General features: G+C 39.5%; 1 non-coding gene across 1 annotated transcript; it reads right to left on the bottom strand.

The window, feature by feature from the left end:
- Nucleotides 1–1294: 1294 nt before the first annotated feature.
- On the bottom strand, nucleotides 1295–1401 carry LOC125496159 (small nucleolar RNA R71). The gene has a single exon (XR_007272861.1). It is a non-coding gene; the product is annotated as a small nucleolar RNA R71 (small nucleolar RNA).
- Nucleotides 1402–16605: the final 15204 nt, after the last annotated feature.

Genomic DNA, 16605 nt, shown 5'->3' with positions numbered 1-16605 from the left:
TGTTTGAACTTTTACATTTGAAGATTATAGAGATCGTTGATTCCCTTTTCATTGTTCTTCATCATTCGGTATTCTTCTTTACTTTCTTTAATTTAATGAATTCTTTACTTTGATCATGTTTATTGAGTTTAATATCATCATGAGTGAGTAGTCTATTTCTAGGGCTTAGAGAGGGAAGCCATGTTTATACCTTTTTTATTGTGGTTTGATGTTCTTTGATATTTGGATTGAATTAGAATAATTCCTATTGATTTGTTATACTTGTTTAATTCATGTAATTGCGCAATATCATGAGTTATGTTTAGCTAATAAGAATTAGAATCGAAAGATCGTATTCATTAGAGGCTTGTTACAATAGGTAGATTTGATTATGTTGAGCGACCGTACTGGCATATGTTAATCTAAGAATTGTTAATGCCCGACCAAGGATTAACGAAGTACTTTATTTATTCGAATCTCAATCCAAGTATTGTTGAACTATATTATATTGATTCGAATCTCAATCCAAGCATGGTGGACCGATCCATTACCCTAGGTTTTTAATTATTTGATAAATTTCCATTTTTCTGCGTTTTAGTTTATTTTAGTTTAGATATTTATTCCTCATTTATTTTCCTCTCTTGAAGTAGTTAGATAATTGAGCATAAATCTGTAGAACTCCTCTCCCTGTGGATCGACCCGTATTTGCCAGTTTCTGCTAAACAGACACCGTGCACTTGCGGTATATTTAAAACACATCCAGTTCCAATTGAGGCCATCTCAGTGCACATTTTTCTTTGTTTCTTTTATGCCCAGGTCTAAAAGAATAGGTACTCCAGTTCCAACTGATCCTGATCTTGAAAAAATCCTCCGGCAACTCAAGAAGACACAAAAGAAGAAAAACCAGTCTGCTAATCAAGGAAAAACCACGGAAGAACCAATAGAACAAACCATGCCTCCTAAGTCATTGAAGTCTTATGGGGTACCTTCTCTTGGCAATGTTCCCACGGGCCCTACTATGCCTGATATACAGGCAACCAACTTCGAAATCAAGCCTGCTTTCATTAATATGATCCAACAGAATCAATTTGGCGGGCATCCATCTGAAGACCCTGCAAATCATTTACAACAGTTTCAACAACTCTGTCGTACCGTTAAGCACCAAGGGGTCACTTCTAATCAGTTGAAGGTCATGGTATTTGAATTTTCATTAAAGGACAAGGCACAGAAATGGCTGAACAATGTTAATGAAACTGAGTGGAGTGCTATATCTGACGCATTCCTAAAAGAGTACTACCCTCCCACCAAGACTGCAGAAATAAGACATAAGCTTGCTACCTTCCAACAAGAACTCGATGAAACACTAAAGGAAGAATGGAATAGGTTCAAGGATCTGCAGAGAGAATGCCCACACCACAATCTGGACAAGTGGTTCATCACCCAAGCATTCTACAATGGTCTACAACCCCATATCAAGAGTACAATTGAATCATCTGCAGGGGGAGTCTTCTTATATAAGGAGGTGGATGAAGGGTATAATTTTCTGGCCAACTTAGCAGCAAATGATCATAGTTCTTCCAGGACTATTACAAAGAAAAAGTTGGATGCTGATTCATATGTCGTGTTGTCTTCACAAGTAGCCTAGTTGAGCATGAAGATGGACTCACTGAAATCTTTGCAGTCTAGTACTCCTCCTATGAGTATTAATTCGATGTCTTCCATGGCTCCTATTACTTATTCCTTTTGTGAGGCATGTGGTGTTTAAGGCCACTTTGGTCATGATTGTTTCTACAATCACCGTGATCCGAATCAGATGGAGCATGAAAATGTTTTTCAGCAGAGACCTCCACACAACCCATATTCTAACACATACAACCTAGTTTGGAGAGATCATCCTAATTTTTCCTATAAAAATAATAATCTTCAGAACCCTCAACCTATGTCGCAAACATCCTACCAACCACCTCATCAAAACCTACCACCACATGCTGCTAGACAACAATATTATCAAGGGGCTCCTCAGAACCCCCCTCATGGTTTCATTAGGCCTTCACATCAAGGCTATCAGCAGCAAGCTTCTCAGAATGTCAACTCTCAAGAGCCTACAATGTCTGATCTACTGAAAATGATGGTTTCTATGCAGAAAAATCATGAGGAGAGCATCAAGGAGTTGAAGAACACTACCAAACACTTGGAGACTCAACTTGCTTAAGTGGTCGAAAATAATGCACAAAGGCAACCAGGTCATTTGCCGGGGCAACCCATCCCCAAGGAGACTGTCAATACCGTTACACTTCGTAGCGACACCATTTATGATGCTCCTACCATGCCCATTGATGATGCTTCTCCTAGCAAGGAGAAAGAGGTGGTAGAGGAAGAAACGGAGAAGAGTTCGATGTCTGAGGTCGAACTAGCTAAGGAAGATAAGACAGGAAAGGGGAAGGAAAAGGTTTCTGAAACGTCTATTTCACCAAGGCTACCTTTTCCCCATAGGATGAAGAAGTCGAAGGTCAATCAACAATTTGGTAAGTTCGTGAAGATGGTCAAGATCCTTGAGGTAACAATGCCATTTACTGAACTTATTTCTCAAGTGCCTATTTATGCTAAGTTTTTGAAAGACATGATTACTAAAAAGAAAGACTTTGGTGGGGTAGATCGAGTCGCTCTAACTGAAGAGTGTAGTGCTGTTTTACAAAATAGAACCCACCTAAGTTGAAGGATCCTGGTAGTTTTTCCATCCCTTGCCATGTAGGTGCATTATTTATAGATAAGGCATTGTGTGATTTAGGTGCTCTGTCTGTCATGCCTTTGCTGTTTAAGAAACTGAATATGGGAGCACTTAAGTGCACTCAAATTACTTTGCAAATGGCCGATCGTTCTATAAAATACCCTCTAGGTGTTTTAGAAGACGTCCCTGTTAGGGTGGGAAAGTTTTATATTCCTATTGATTTTGTTGTGCTTGATATGGAGGAGGATGCCCAAATTTCTGTTATTCTTGGTAGGCCGTTTTTGTGTACTGCTGGTGCTGTTATAGATGTCAAGTCTGGGTCTTTAACCTTGAGTGTTGGTGATGATAATGTCACTTTTAAACTAACCAATGCTGTTAAGTCTCCTATGCTTGAGCAAACTTGCTGCAGGAGGAAATGTTTGAGAGGGGGGCACTCATTGCCAAGCCCCTCCGATTTGAGATTGAGGAGGTAATATGGTCGTGCGGGACCTTTATAAACCAGCGCTGTGCGGGAGGCAACCCGTAGTTTTTTTTCTCTTATCTTTTTTTATTATTATTTTTTCATTTTTTCCCTTTTAGAGAGTGAGAGAGCGAGAGAGTCCTAACATTAATTTTTCTTCTAAGCATCGTCCTATAGTTCATCGTGCGGCACTGAGGACATTGCCACGTTCATCTTGGGGGAGGATTTTTGTATGTATTTTCTCTCTATTTTACTACCTTTTAATGTAGATTTTTTGCTTTCTTAGGCCAGTTTTATTTGCTTTCAAACAAAAAAAAAAAAAAGATTGCTGAAAAAATACAAAAATACATTTGACTGGATTGGTGTGATTGTTTCCTGTGCCCCATGATGTTCTTTGAAAGTATATTTGGGCTCTTTATCTGGATAGTTGGGCACTTGAGATTGTGATGCTGAAATGTGAACTTTAAATGCCTTGACCTTAAATGATAACACGGTTAGACTGTGAGGATTCATTCTTGCCAATGGATTTATTTCTATGGCCATTCTGTTTCTTGTGTGTTAGTTCCTCATTAGTTGCCTGATCTTGACTTTGACAACGTACTTATGATATCTGTGATGACTTGTGGCAATTGCGTGATAGAGGCGTTCTTTTGTTGATTCTGAGCCTCAAGTGATTTTTTGATATACTATTATCCTCCTTAGCCCCGCTGAGCCTAATGACTATTTCATTTACTAAACCTCATTACATGCCTGGCCCTTATTTTGATATTAATCCAAGCCTAGCTTGGGGGAGCATCTGTCTAGTTAGTATCTGAGATGTTTTTTGAGTTACTTTGGATGGAGATGATTGTATTAAGTCTTCAAAATTGAGAAAAGAAAAGAATAACAAAGTGAAATCATGTGATTGTTGGATTGAAAAGATGCAAAGAAAAGAAAAGAAAGATTGAAAAAATGAACAAAAAGTTAAAAATTCTTTCTTCACAATTGCTTGCAAAGAAAAAATTCATCACACTGCTTCAAGGATGGTTTATTGAAAATTTTGTTGATTATATAGAATTGGGACATTGTTATTGCTATTTTGGTTGATACTTCTAGTGACTTTTGCTCCCCTTCTTGGTTTTTCCACCACATTTCCATACATATTCCCTACCTTCCTAAGCCCATTACAACCCTGAAAAAGTCCTCTTGAGCTTGTGCTTACATTGTTTATTGGATTGATGTGGATTCAGTTTGTCAAGGTTAAAGAGTACGTTCGCTACTTGAGTCGACATGGTTAGGATGAGTGGCATTATTACCTTTCTAAACACATGAGAGTGTGAGTGGGAAGGGTTATTATGGTTGGGATGGTGAGTGATCGGGCACATCTTTTGCCTGCCACAAAAATGTTGAGAGGAGTGACACCCTAGTGAGTGCCTTTTCGAGATTTGCATGTCATATAAGGCAGCGCATTTGATGCTTATTTGGGGATTGGTAAATAGAGTAATATGAACAGTTGAACTTGAATTGTGTGCTTGAATGATTTATGAGCTTTACAAAGATTTTGATCTCTGTTTTCATATATAAAGGGGTGAAGCAATCATATTCATGTTCATGTCCTGTTTGCTTGAGGACAAGCAAAGGTTTAACTTGGGGGAGTTTGATATGTCACATTTATATAGTTTTTAGATGCATTTTGATTGCATTTAGAACTCCTTTTAGAGCATTTAGGTGCATAATGGAATGAATTACGTAAGTTGTGCTCTACTACTCCCCGTTTGCGTGTTTTGATCATTTTCAGGTTACTTTGATGCAAATTGATTATGATTACCTAAGATCAAGCCTATTAATCATTGAAGATGAAGATATCTTGCACAAGGATCACAATGCATCTTTCGGGACAATTTCGAGTTAGAATGAAGCAAAGAGTTAGTGAAAGAAGTATCAAAACTAACACATGTTCACTATTTTGAACATAACTTTTGATGGAAAATTGATAATCAATAAATTCCAGTTGGGTTGGAAACTAGCCTTCAAGTGATTTCCAATGATAGGTCACACGCCCCAATCCGACTTCTGGTTTGAGAGATACAGCCTTTGCAAGTTGACGCAAAATCGCAGTTTTCTCGCCCGGTCGACCGGGCGGGGCGAAATTAAAATTTCACCAGGATGCAAGGCATGTTAGCCCGGTCGACCGATCGGTTTCTCGGGACGGGTTTTTTTGCTTTTTTTTAGCCGGTTTTGTAAAAAGTATAAATAGGTTTTTAGTATTTTCGACTATGACTATCTTATTTTCTATGTTTTTAGGGCCAAACACTTAGTTTTTTCTCTCTCTAGTTTTGTTTGAACTTTTACATATGAAGATTATAGAGATCGTTGATTCCCTTTTCATTGTTCTTCAATCATTCGGTATTCTTCTTTACTTTCTTTAATTTAATGAATTCTTTTACTTTGATCATGTTTATTGAGTTTAATATCATCATGAGTGAGTAGTCTATTTCTAGGGCTTAGAGAGGGAAGCCATGTTTATACCTTTTTGATTGTGGTTTGATGTTCTTTGATATTTGGATTGAATTAGAATAATTCCTATTGATTTGTTATACTTGTTTAATTCATGTAATTGCGCAATATCATGAGTTATGTTTAGCTAATAACAATTAGAATCGAAAGATCGTATTCATTAGAGGCTTGTTACAATAGGTAGATTTGATTATGTTGAGCGACCGTACTGGCATATGTTAATCTAAGAATCGTTAATGCCCGACCAAGGATTAACGACATACTTTATTTATTCGAATCTCAATCCAAGTATTGTTGAACTATATTATATTGATTAAATTGGTATAAGCATGGTGGACCGATCCATTGCCCTAGGTTTTTAATTATTTGATAAATTTCCATTTTTCTGCGTTCTAGTTTATTTTAGTTTAGATATTTATTCCTCATTTATTTTCCTCTCTTGAAGTAGTTAGATAATTGAGCATAAATCTGTAGAACTGCTCTCCCTGTGGATCGACCCGTATTTGCCAGTTTATGCTAAACAGACACCGAGCACTTGCGGTATATTTTAAAACACATCACAGTGCTGTGGGGAGGGGAGGGCAGTAGTGTGGGGGAGGGCAGCAGTGGGGGATGGCAGCAGAGTGTGGGGAGGGGACGACATCAGTGGGGGGGAGGGGAGGGGGGTTGTGGGGGGATGGCAGCAGGGTGGGGGAGTGCAGCAAGGTGGGGGAGGGGAGGGCAGCAGTGGGGGGAGGGGAGGGGGGATGTGGGGGTCTGTGCAGTGGAGGGGAAACAGTGGGGGGAGGGGAGGGGGGCTGTGCAAAGCGTAAAATTAGGCCCAAAATCACATTTATATTCCTGATATACAATAAACAACAAAAGCAAGTCTAAGAATCTACACAATAGTTACATTATGCCTGACATAATCATGTTCAAAGAGAATTTGGGATTAAATGACTCGATAATTACGATTTGGACGCGAAAAGGCATAAATAGGCGTAAAATAAATGACCTTTTCGTTCCCGAAATGCAACCAACAACAAATGCAAGCCTATAACTCTACACAATAGTTACATTATACGTCATATAATCATGTTACAAGAGAATTTGGGGTTAAATGACTCAATAAGTACGATTTGGACGCGAAAAGGGAAAAATAGGTCTAAAATGACCTTTTCGTTCCCGAAATGCAGCCAACAACAAATGCAAGCCTATAACACTACACAATTGTTACATTATACCTCATATAATCATGTTACAAAGAGAATTTGGGGTTCAATGACTCGATAAGTACGATTTGGACATGAAAAGGCAAAAATAGGCCTAAAATGACCTTTTCGTTCCCAAAATGCAACCAACAACAAAGGCAAGCCTATAACTCTACACAATAGTTACATTACACCTCATATAATCATGTTCAAAGAGAATTTGGGGTTAAATGACTCGATAAGTACGATTTGGACGCGAAAAGGCAAAAATAGGCCTAAAATGACCTTTTCTTTCCCAAAATGCAACCAACAACAAATGCAAGCCTATAACTCTACACAATAGTTACATTATACCTCATATAATCATGTTCCAAGAGAATTTGGGGTTAAATGACTCGATAAGTACGATTTGGACGCGAAAATGGAAAAATAGGCCTAAAATGACCTTTTCGTTCCCGAAATGCAGCCAACAACAAATGCAAGCGTATAACACTACACAATAGTTACATTATACCTCATATAATCGTGTTCAAAGAGAATTTGGGGTTAGATGACTCGATAAGTACGATTTGGACGTGAAAAGGCAAAAATAGGCCTAAAATGACCTTTTCGTTCCCAAAATGCAACCAACAACAAATGCAAGCCTATAACTCTACACAATAGTTATATTATACCTCATATAATCATGTTCAAAAAGAATTTGGGGTTAAATGACTCGAGTATTACGATTTGGACGCGAAAAGGCAAAAATAGGCCTAAAATGACCTTTTCTTTCCCGAAATGCAACCAACAACAAATGCAAGCCTATAACTCTACACAATAGTTACATTATACCTCATATAATCATATTAAAAAATAATTAGGGGTTAAATGACTTGATAAGTATGATTGGGACGTGGAAAGGCAAAAATAGGCATATAATGACCTTTTCGTTCCCGAAATGCAACCAACAACAAATGCAAGCATATAACTCTACATAATAGTTACATTATATCTCATATAATCATGTTCAAAGAGAATTTGGGGTTAAATGACATGATAAGTACGATTTGGACGCGAAAAGGCAAAAATAGGCATAAAATGACCTTTTTGTTCTCGAAATGCAACCAACAACAAATGCAAGCATATAACTCTACACACAAGTTATATTATACCTCATATAATCATGTTCAAAGAGAATGTTGGTTTAAATGACTCGATAGTTACAAATTGGAGAAATTACACAGACTTGAGTTTATGTCTCATGATTTATTGACCTTCCGCCGTTTCTTAGGATCCTCAAGTACATGTATCCCTTCCGTGTGATCTACACACATATAGTTCTCCGACATATTGACATCATCTTCCACACTATTTTCAGGATAGGTAAAAGGGGGGAGGTCCTCAAATGCATCATATTCTTCCTCATTATCAACATCACCAATACCGAGGATATTCCTTTTACCAGGTACAACAATTGACCACTTATTATCAGTAGCATCAGTTACAAAAAATACTGGCTTAACTTGTGATGCAATTACAAACGGCTCCTCAGTTTCACGTAGACGACTAAGGTCAACAAGAGTGAATCCGTAATGATCATCTTTTCTTACGCAACGTCGATTATCGTCAACCCACTTGCAACACAACAGACAAATATTAAAAGTATAGTAGTCTATCTCCCATGTTTCCTGTATTCGCCCATAATAATTGCTTTCAGCATGTACAAGCGACTTATCCTTCGAGCTTGCGTATTGTGTAGATGACGCCATAAGTGAAACACCACTATTTTGTTGCAATCTTGACTTCACATCTTGGCCTTCAGTCCAAAACGTATACCCATTAATATCATAACCCTCATAAGAGCGTACAGCTTCACGAGGACCAAATGCTAACCACTTGACTGTTTCAGGAACACTTCCATCCAAATCTTTCACTACTCATTTATGAAACCAATCAATGAAATTCTTGTTATGCATTTGCGTCAATGCCCTAACTCCTTTTCCAGGATTTCTAACACGTAATTCCTCCATATGTTCATTTAAATAAGGATGGACAACTGGTACGTGATGCAATACAAATAAGTGAGCTTTTTTACGCTTTTCTACGGAAGGTATGATCAATTTTGAACCAATTGTACCCTTGCCTCAAGTCTGCCCTCGTGTCGGGATGTCAGAAGTCCAACATGATCAACACTAGCAAAATACTCAGCCACAAAATTATGGATCTCTTGACCCACAATCCCTTGAATTATACTACCTTCTGGTTGTGCAGGATTCCGAACTTTATTTCTCGAACTAGATGGACAATGAGATGGACCATAATGTCAAAGAATGCGGGGGGGGGGGGGGCATCTCAAATTTGCATAGAGTTTCAACTACTCTGGCCTGCAAGGAATCGAGGGTCGACGGTTCTAGGACTTTGCTGCATATTGTATGAAAAAATGAACAAAGTTCTTTAATGGTCTGCCTCACATGCTTTGGAAGTATCCCACGAATTACAATCGGTAAGAATACTTGCATCATGACATGACATGACAATCGTGAGATTTCATACTCGATAACTTCAACTCACCATTTAAGGTAACAAATCGCTTCATATTCGATGAGTAGCCAGTTGGGACTTTAATTCCATACAATGACTCGCAAAAAATTTGTTTCTCTGCACGCGACATCGTGTAGCAAGCTGGTGACAAATAATTCTTCTCTGAATGCTCCACCTTCTTTTTACTTTTCTGAGTTTCATCATCAAACCTTTCCTCCCCTACTTTCTTGTTCCTTCCATCCTTTTTCTGAGCCCACAACTCTGGTCGTTGCCCCTGCTTTTCCATGTAAACTCATGACGCCTTAACATCTTTTGTCTTGCCTGGAATATTCATAAGTGTCGCGAGAATAGCTTCACAAACATTCTTCTCTATGTGCATGACATCCAAACGATGTTTGACCTTTAGAACTTTCCAATATGGGAGTTTCCAAAAAATGAACTCCTTTTTCCATAATCCTGTAGGTCGATCAACCTCATTATCAAGTTTACCAAAGATTGTTTCAATGCCCTTCACCTGATTATAAACTTCAGTACCAGTTAATGGTCTATGAGTAACTTCTTCTTCAACCGTCCCATCGAATGCCTTCTTCTTAAACCGATAGGGATGGTCGCGTCTGAGGAGCCTTCATGTGCGCATATACACATGTTTGCAGCCCTTAAGGTGTGTAGATTTCATGTCATCTAAACAAATTGGGCAGGGTTGTTTTCCTCTAGTCTTATACTCAGATAAGTTCTCATAAGCTGGATAATCGTTCATAGTATAAAAAAGCATGGCACGTAGAGTGAAAATCTCATTAGCATACGTATCAAATACCAACACTCCTTCGTTCCACATCTTCTGTAAATCTTCAACAAGCGGCTTGAGGTATACATCTATATCATTTCCAGGTTGTTTGGGCCCCGATATAAGAAGCGACAACATTATGTACTTGTGTTTCATGCAAAACCAAGGATGCAAGTTATAAACCACTAAAACTACTGGCCATGTACTATGCTGCGAATTGAGATTGCCAAAAGGGTTCATGCTATCCGTACATAATCCAAGCCTCAGATTCCTATCCTCATTACCAAATGCCTGATGCACCCTGTTGATACTTTTCCACTCAGGCGAATCAGCTGGATGCTTAAGTAGACCGTCTTTCTTCCTACAATCTGCATGCCACCTCAAATTCTTCGCATAGGTATTATGGGTAAATACCACAACACCTTAGTTGGTGGTCCTTCACTACCTCCAGCTCCTTCACGCTTGTACCTCGACAATCCACAACGTGGACACTCATGTAAATGCTCATACTCATTACGATAAAGCACACAATTGTTAGGATAAGCATGTATCTGCTCGTACTCTAAACCGAAAGGACACATCAGTTTCTTCGCATAATATTACGACTTTGGCAGTTCATTTCCATCAGGGAGCATATCAGCTAAAACTTCCAACAACGATGTGAAACTAGAGTCCGTCCAACCAGCTTTCGACTTAATGTTGAACAGTGTTATCACCGCGGAAAGTTTGGTGTAGTTTGTACAACTTGGATACAACGGCTTTTCAGCAGCCTCAGACATAGACTTAAAAATACGAGGCCGTTTACACGACTGATCTTCAACCTTGTGTATCATCTCGTCTACCCGATCCCTATAATCATCTCCAAACTCATCATCCCAATTCTCATCCCCTAACTCATCATCCTTCTTTTCTTCACATACATCGTTCATTACTCTAGAGCTTCCTATATACCTCCCCTGCTCACCATGCCAAACCCATACGTGGTATTAAGGCTTAAACCCGCGGCGAAAGACATGCTCCCTAACCACATGTATACTACTAACCTTGCTCACATTTCTACAATCACACAAGGACAATAAAAGTTAATTGCTCCAGAGGATGTTTGATATTGTAATGCAGTTGTACAGAATTTTGAGACCCCTTTCACAAACTCAATCGATTCACAACTACCATACATCCAAGTACGATCCATCTCATTCAAGAAGACCTCTAATAATTAAACACAACCATTCATTATAATGCATCAATCATTATTTAAGTACATACACTCATATATTCAAATCACACATGTATAGAGCAAGCTAAGATAGTGACATGTTCAACTGTATGCATGCAACCGAAGGTCCTTATCACTCTAACCTAACCCATCCTTGGACGTCTAATCTCACTAGTGAATATATGCCAACTTTTCAATTCTAAGGAAAATCCGGCAGCATTTCCCTACAGTTCTCCAAGTACACAATGTAGATAATTGCTTATCTACATATGTAACTAGAGAATAATGTAGAGAAACGATAAGCCAAGAATTTCCTCAGAATTGAAAGAAGACACACATTCACCACCTAAGTGAGATCAAACGTTCAAGAACAGTCCCAAACCGAGCACTATTCAAGACTTACTCCTAATGAGTAAGTCTTGAACGGGTATCTAAGCATATGATGACGATTCAAACAACTTATAGATTTCATAGCTAAATTACATTGCGTTTTCATACAATCTCATATAAAGAAACACAAAAAAATCTACCTCCCCAACCCTCCCCCACCCCCTGCCAGCCTCCCCAACCATCCCCCACCCCTGTCAGTAGGGGTGTTCAATGTCGAATACCGGATCGGATCCGATTCGAAAATTCGGATATCCGGAAATTTCGGATCGGAGGAATTGCGATCCGAATCCGATCCGAAATATCCGGATATCCGAACTTTTCGGATCGGATCACCGGGTTTTCGGATCGGGTTCGTCGACATTTTTCAAAAATCCCGATCCGTATCCGATCCAAAAACCCGAAAATTTTTCCGGATACCCGACCAGAAATATCCGAAATCTTAAAATCGAATCGGATCTCCGAAATTTTGGATCGGATCGGCGGATTTTCGGATCGGATATTTTTGCACACTCCTACCTGCCAGCACTCCCCCACCCCCACCCCTGCCCAGCATCCCTATCCCTCCCCCACCCCCTGCCTAGCATCCCTAACCCTCCCCTACCCCCCTGTCAGCCCTCCCCATCCATTGGCAGCCCTCACCTTACCCCTTGTCCAGCCTCCCGAGCCCTCCCCCCCCCCTGCCCAACATCCACAACCCTCGCCACCCCCTGCCAGCCCTCCCCACCACCTGCCCAACACCCCACCCCAATCCACCTCCCTTAGCCCTCCCCCAACCCACCCTCCCTAGCCCTCCCCCCAACCCACCCCAAACAATCACTCTCTGGCAAATACAAGCACATTTTAAAAAAAACAAAAGCAGGAGTGAATGTCCTATAAAAAAAATGAAGAGAGAGAAAAAGTTAGAGAGAAGTGCTCTGTAGCAAACGATCCCTATCCCCAAAACTCGAACCCTAGTTTCTCGAAACAAAGAAAAAATCCCCAAATCTTCAAGATATCTTAGTTCGCAACATCCAGTTCATAAAAATTTCGTAATCATTCAATGGTTGTGTCTGTTCATTATTTGTTTTAGTCTATTTGCGTTTACCCAGCTGGTTTCCCCAATTATTAGGGTTTACTCAAATCATTATAATCCTAAAATTATAGGCTTTTCAGATGGCTGCTTGCCCCAATCTTCCCAAAATTCTTCCAATTTCGCAATAAAGATTACTTGGAAGCCGGCGAATCTAGTTAAAGTATCTCAGAAGACATTTAATTGGAGGAAAGGGTTTTTCCTGTTGCAGTTCAAGTACAAAAGAGAGCGACGGTTCGTTGGGATGGTCTGCAGAGCATTTAATGCGAGTGATAATTGGTTAGGGTTGCGTAATTTGCCTAATTGGCGCGGCGTGTTGATTTGTGGTGGTTTGAGACAGTTTTGCAGGTTATTAGAGGAGATTAATGGTCTCCTAGCCCACTCTACTCTTCTGAGTAGACCTATTCATTTCTCTATTGCATTAATTGTGATGGAGCAGGTCAGTCTTGAAGTCTCTCAATTCAGACCAGGTATCTCCCTTTATTGCTATAAAAGGGAACTTCAGGTAAATCATTGGAACACATTCTCTTTTATTCCCTCTTTTTATTCTAAGTCAGTGTGTTCTAACATTCCTCTATTAAATTTGGTAGTTGTTCAAATGGCTTTGCTTCCAAATTTTAAGGAAGCATTAATAGCAAATCCTCACCCTTCTTCTGGTGATGGTGCTAGTTCATCTTCTACTTTTGTTATTCCCTCTGTGCCAGTCTCTACTGAGTGTCCCCCCTCTTCTTTTATTAATGAAGGTCTTATTGAGTCTGCTGATCCCCCTGCTGGTCCTTGTTTCCCTGAGACTATCATTCTTGATAGCCTTCCTCAGGTGCAACAAGACATTACTGAACTTACTAAAATGTGTTTAATTAGTAAGATGCTATCGGTCCCTCTGGATATTCGTACTATTACAACTAAAACTAAGGCTGATTGGAAGTTTATTAAAGGTGAGGTAGATTATCTGGATATGGGTAATCATTGGATAATGTTTCGTTTTGCTAACCCTCAAGATCTTTCTTTAGTATGGTTTGAATGCCCATGGCATGTTCAGGGTGATTTGCTTGTTCTGTACCCTTGGAAACCAGCCTTTGATCCATATCTAGAAGAGGTCAAGTGGGTGGATCTTTGGGTTAGGATCCCTCGTCTTCCTGCTGAGCTTATGAACTTTGATTTTATAGCTAACTTGTTGAGTGCTAATGATATCGGTGCTCTTATTAAGCTTTATCAACGTTCCTTACTTAGGAACAAAATCAGGTTCGCGAGGGCTTGTATTCGTGTCAATATTCAAGCTCCCTTGTTGGAGTTTGCTGAGGTTAGTCGTGAAGGTTCTTTAGTGAATGGCTATATTGTATGGTATGAAGATTTCTCTGTTGGTTGTTCTTTTTGTGGTGACTCTCTGCATGCCATTGATGTTTGTCCTCTTCTTACCTCTCCTAAGAAAGAAGTTACTGTGCAGCTCATTAAAAGCCCTAAACAAAAATTTTTGTATGATGCTCTTGCGAAAGCAGTTGGTAAAGAATCTCATGCATCCACAATCGAGCAGGCTAATGTGGTGCATGTTCAGTCTAAGCATATTGTTAAGAACAAAACTCACTCTCTCCCTTTAAAGAAAAGGAATTCGAAATTATCTGGGTTTTTTATTAAAGTCCCTGCTAAGGGGATTACTATCTCTGATGTGGAACAGGTCCCTGATCAAGTGTATGCTATTAGTGCTCCCAAAAAGTCGTTTCTCTCTGGAAAAGGTAAGGGTAAAGCCCTTTTTGCTGCTGGTTCGTTTCCCGATGACACCTCTGATGATGAGGCATTGGTTCTCATTCCCCCTATCTCTTACCCTGGCATTGAGCATGGGTCTGAGAAGGTTGTAGAAGCTGGTGAGGAGGCCCCCCCTGTTGGCTCTTCCTGCCCCCACTCGTGTGTTTGTATCTTCTGCTCTTATTGATGCCAGTAAGTACATTCCTTTATCTTCTTCTGATGGGTCTCCTCTATGTGAGGAGTTTGGTCATGCTTTGGATATGAGTACTCCTCTGCTGGATCACCAGTTGGGGGAGGGCTTTGAGGATTTATCCCCTGGTGCGGATGATTCTTTCACTTCTCATCATTCAGACAACTCTTTTATTAGGCAGATTGGTAGCCTTGGGGTGGATCCTTCCTTGCCATTGGTTCTCTCTTCTCAGACTAGCTTTGCCAAGCGTGGGATTGATGAGGGGGAGGATGATGATGATGTGTCCTCCGCCCTGAAGAGGAAAAGGGTTTAAGATGTGGATGTATATGATGGAAAGCTTTTGTTGCTACCTAGTCTCTTTGGTCAGTTCATGTTTAGTATATTTTCTTTTCGCTTTTGTCTGATTAATGTCAATTGGATTCTGGAATATCAGGGGAGTTAATAGAAAAAATGCTCTCTCTGAATGTAAGGATTTTTGTAAAAGCAGCAAGATTAAAATCTTGATGCTTTGTGAAGTTAAGGTTCAAGCCCCCCCATCTCTAGCTATAGCGCGTAAATGTGGCTATGAACATTTTGATTTTGTCCCTACCATGGGTTTTTCCGGTGGATTATGGGTCTATTGGCGAGATTGTAATGTAATCCTTTTAATCTTGCTATAATTTATAAAGCTTCGCGTTTTTTAGTTTGTTCTATTAATTACCTAAAGGTTAATGTACCTTTTCTTATAGTTTTTATTTATGCTCCAGCACAGCAAAATCAGAAGGCTCGGTTTTGGGAGGAATTAACCTCCTACTTAAACTTACAAACTTTACCATTTATAGTTCTTGGTGATTTCAATGAATTAAGTAATATCAATGATAAACAAGGGGGGATACCTTTTGTTTCTCAAAGAGGGGATATAATCCAACAATTTTTATCTGCAACTAGTACTACGGAAATTCCTTTTTCGGGTTCACCTTATACTTGGAGGCAAAAAAGTTTCGGGTCCTAACAACGTTTATGAACGCATAGATAAGGGTGTAGCAAGTGTTGGGTGGTTGTCTTGTTTCCCGTCTGCTCGTGTACATCACCATATATTCACTTCTTCCGATCATTGTCGATTATCTTTAGAATTTTTGCCTTTGAATATGTTTAAAGTTCCTCCTTTTAAATTTGAGAAAATGTGGTGCTTACGGAAAGATTATGATACGTTAGTTAGGAAAACATGGTGTACAAGGTTCAATGGATCTCGTATGTTTTGTTTAGTCCAAAAATGTAAATTGTTAAAGAAAAAATCAAAGGAATGGAATCAAACTTCGTTTGGTAATATCTTCCGTCAATTGCGTATTGTGGATCAAAAGCTAAAAAATGTCCAGAATTTGCTTTTGCATAGTGCGAATGATTGTACTTTGTTACAACAATATAATCGTCTCTTGTTAAAACGAGAGAAATTACTTCAATTTGATGCTGCCTATTGGCAACAACGTAGCAAATCCAATTTTAGATTTAAGGGAGATACAAACTCTAAGTTCTTTCATGCGCATGCTTCTATCCGTCGCAATAGGAACCTAATCAAAGAATTAGTTTCTGGTAGGGGAGAGACTATTTCTCATCCCACCAGGATATTAGAGGATCTCACGTCGGAATTTGGCAAGCGGTTTTCGCATGATGATGCTTCTTCTTTTGATGTGGATGAGGATTTTCATCTTCTCGAACCCGTTATTTCGAATGAAGATAATCAGTTTTTATGTGCTCCTGTGCTTGGGGAGGAAGTTAAAGTGGCAGTTTATGATTTGGCCCCGGATAAATCGCCGGGTCCGGATGGTTTCCCTCCTTTCTTTTTCCAAAAGTATTGGACCTT

Source organism: Beta vulgaris, chromosome 3 (assembly GCF_026745355.1).
Source record: "Beta vulgaris subsp. vulgaris cultivar EL10 chromosome 3, EL10.2, whole genome shotgun sequence".
Taxonomy (NCBI): domain Eukaryota; kingdom Viridiplantae; phylum Streptophyta; class Magnoliopsida; order Caryophyllales; family Amaranthaceae; genus Beta; species Beta vulgaris.
The sequence above is the reverse complement of the archived record's forward strand: the minus strand, read 5'-3'. Positions and strand labels throughout refer to the sequence as shown.